The sequence below is a fragment of the Limulus polyphemus genome, unplaced genomic scaffold (assembly GCF_000517525.1).
Source record: "Limulus polyphemus unplaced genomic scaffold, Limulus_polyphemus-2.1.2 Scaffold9649, whole genome shotgun sequence".
Taxonomy (NCBI): Eukaryota; Metazoa; Arthropoda; class Merostomata; order Xiphosura; family Limulidae; genus Limulus; species Limulus polyphemus.
The window spans coordinates 1-3,897 of record NW_013675259.1 but is presented as its reverse complement, the minus strand read 5'-3'; the positions used below and the strand labels follow the sequence as shown (position 1 = coordinate 3,897).

General features: G+C 32.1%; 1 long non-coding RNA gene across 1 annotated transcript in view; it reads left to right on the top strand.

Annotated features, from left to right (window-relative positions):
* The window catches only part of LOC106476021, a 5,520-nt gene extending 4,859 nt beyond the window's left edge, over positions 1-661 (top strand). The window contains exon 3 of the long non-coding RNA XR_002609048.1: positions 517-661. This is a non-coding gene — a long non-coding RNA (uncharacterized LOC106476021). The remainder of the gene's footprint in view (positions 1-516) is intronic.
* The last annotated feature ends 3,236 nt before the right edge of the window (positions 662-3,897 follow it).

Here is a 3,897-nt window from a genome sequence, read left to right as displayed (position 1 = left end):
TTAGTCACAGCATTAAGTAAAGATTTAACTTAGTTTGTATGTTAAATAGTCCTAAAACATCTAAACTCTTGTCACAGCATTAGTAAAGATTTAACTTTGTTTGATGTTAAATGTCCAAATCATCTAAACTTCTAGTCACAGCATTAAGTGAAGATTTAACTTTGTTTGATGTTAAATGTCCAAAACATCTAAACATTAGTCACAGCATTAAGTGAAGATTTAACTTTGTTTGATGTTAAATGTCCAAATCATCTAAACTTCTAGTCACAGCATTAAGTGAAGATTTAACTTTGTTTGATGTTAAATGTCCAAAACATCTAAACTTCTAGTCACAGCATATTGTCATAACATTATTAAAATAAGCCAATTAAAATATATTTTTGTCTAATGTTGAACAAAAATTTTAAAGTTACATATTGGTACTAAAATAGGTTTTCAAAATGTACGTATTATGTGGAAAACTAAAACTTGATTGTATTTTACGATATTTGATATAGATGTCGCTAATTCTTACAGCTTTCATCTCACTGGCAGGAAACCTTCGAAAGATTATCTCGTACCTAGGACCAGTTGTTCCATGCAGATTTTAAAGTTCGACCATTTGTAAAATTTTGATACCAATATTTGTTTGAAGTTCTTGCTACCTTTTAAAATAATAACAATAAAAACAGTCTTTATCTCATACTTATGACTTGTTCTGTCTTTGATGAACAAACCATATTCACAGTCTTTATCTCGTTATTATGACTTGTGCTTTAGCTGCTGAACAAACCATAACCAGTCTTTATCTCATACTTATGACGTGTACTGTCCTTGATGAACGAACTATATTCACAGTCTTTATCTCATACTTATGACTTGTACTGTCTTTGATGAACAAACCATATTCACAGTCTTTATCTCATACTTATGACTTATGCTGTCTTTGATGAACAAACCATATTCACAGTCTTTATCTCATACTTATGACTTGTGCTTTAGCTGCTGAACAAACCATATCCAGTCTTTATCTTATACTTATGACTTGTTCTGTCTTTGATAAACAAACCATACTCACAGTCTTTATTTCATACTTTTGACTTATGCTGTCTTTGATGAACAAACCATATTCACAGTCTTTATTTCATACTTATGACTTGTTCTGTCCTTGATGAACAAACCATATTCACAGTCTTTATCTCGTTATTATGACTTGTGCTTTAGCTGCTGAACAAACCATATTTACAGTCTTTATCTCGTTATTATGACTTGTGCTTTAGCTGCTGAACAAACCATATTTACAGTCTTTATCTCGTTATTATGACTTGTGCTTTAGCTGCTGAACAAACCATATTTTCATATCTAACAGTAAGGACTGTAGGACTAGAGGACACAAATATAAATTTTGGCAAGGTAGGAGTCATCTTCAGCTAAGACAGCTTCATTTTTCTAACAGGGTGGTTGGCCTTTGGAATGGGTTGCATTCAGATGTTGTAGAGGCAGTAAATTTAAGTGAGTTTAAGAAAAAGCTTGATAAGTATATTAATGATAAGGGCTTGCTTTAAGAGTAGTTGAGAGTATGGTATAGCCGAGATGGATCAATAGGTCCCATGATGTCCCAAAATGTTATGTTATACTCCAAGAAAGCATGAAGTTGATTTTACTCCCACAAAGATCAACCCTAACATAAAGATTAACCTTAATAATGGTTTGTTTAATCATCCTTAATAAAATGATTAACTTTAACGGTAGTTTGTGTGAAGAAACTCTAACACAATGATTAACCATAACACTAGTGGGTGTAAAGAAACCCTAACACAATGATTAACCATAACACTAGTTTGAGTAATGGGACCCTAACATAAAGATTAACCTTAATAATGGTTTGTTTAATCATCCTTAATAAAATGATTAACTTTAACGGTAGTTTGTGTGAAGAAACTCTAACACAATGATTAACCATAACACTAGTGGGTGTAAAGAAACCCTATAATAATAATTAACCTTAACAGCAGTTTACGGTATTGAATACTAATACAGAGACACTTTAAAACATGAAATAGAATATTTCCAGTACAAGTCTTCCACATACTCCCTCATGAATTGTTCTGGGTTGGGTGTGCTTGAACATTGAATTCTATGGTTGATGGTTCCACAGTTTGGTACCATAGATGAACAAATCACACTACTGAGACAAGAGTTGTCAGTAGCTGTGTTAAATATTAGTTGTGGCTATGTGTAGCAGCCTCCCCAGTAGTTCAGTAGTAAGTTAATGATCACAATTCTTTGCAGTGGACAGATAAAGCAATGTGAAGCTTTGTGCTTAAAAAAACAATTGATGTTTGGCAAATAAAGAATGATTCAATTCGATACTTGTATACTCATTCAGACCAGAATAGCCTTTATCTATAGTCACTGAGAACCACTTTGATACATGTATACACATTCAGACCAGAATAACCTTTATCCAAGTCAATGAGAACCAGTTTGATACATGTATACACATTCAGACCAGAATAACCTTTATCCAAGTCAATGAGAACCAGTTTGATACTTGTATACACATTCAGACCAGAATAACCTTTATCTATAGTCACTGAGAACCACTTCGATACATGTATACACATTCAGACCAGAATAACCTTTATCCAAGTCAATGAGAACCAGTTTGATACTAGTATACACATTCAGACCAGAATAACCTTTATCTATAGTCACTGAGAACCACGTCGATACTTTTATTCTGATCTGAATGTGTATACCCTTTATCTATAGTCACTGAGAACCACTTTGATACATGTATACTCATTCAGACCAGAATAGCCTTTATCTATAGTCACTGAGAACCACGTCGATACATGTATACACATTCAGACCAGAATATCCTTTATCAATAGGTAATGAGAACTGTGACCGTGTTTTACTAATTAGACTATATAGTCAGTAATAAAGTAATAGTTGAATTAGTGTGTTTGATTCAAGCAGGTGAAGATTACAACTGTGACTGTGTTTTACTAATTAGACTATATAGTCAGTTATAAAGTAGTAGTTTAATTAGTGTGTTTGATTCAAGCAGGTGAAGATTACAAATGTGACTGTGTTTTACTAATTAGACTATATAGTCAGTTATAAAGTAATAGTTGAATTAGTGTGTTTGATTCAAGGAGGTGAAGATTACAACTGTGACTGTGTTTTACTAATTACACTAGATAGTCAGTTATAAAGTAATAGTTGAATTAGTGTGTTTGATTCAAGGAGGTGAAGATTACAACTGTGACTGTGTTTTACTAACTGGACTATATAGTCAGTTATAAAGTAATAGTTGAATTAGTGTATTTGATTCAAGCAGGTGAAGATTACAACTGTGACTGTTTTACTAATTAGACTATATAGTCAGTTATAAAGTAATAGTTGAATGAGTGTATTTGATTCAAGCAGGTGAAGATTACAACTGTGACTGTGTTTTACTAATTAGACTATATAGTCAGTTATAAAGTAATAGTTGAATTAGTGTGTTTGATTCAAGGAGATGAAGATAACAACTGTGACTGTGTTTTACCAATTAGACTATATAGTCAGTTAGAAAGTAATAGTTGAATGAGTGTATTTGATTCAAGGAGATGAAGATAACAACTGTGACTGTGTTTTACCAATTAGACTATATAGTCAGTTATAAAGTAATAGTTGAATTAGTGTATTTGATTCAAGCAGGTGAAGATTACTGTGACTGTGTTTTACCAATTAGACTATATAGTCAGTTATAAAGTAATAGTTGAATTAGTGTATTTGATTCAAGCAGGTGAAGATAACAACTGTGACTGTGTTTTACCAATTAGACTATATAGTCAGTTATAAAGTAATAGTTGAATTAGTGTATTTGATTCAAGCAGGTGAAGATAACAACTGTGACTGTGTTTT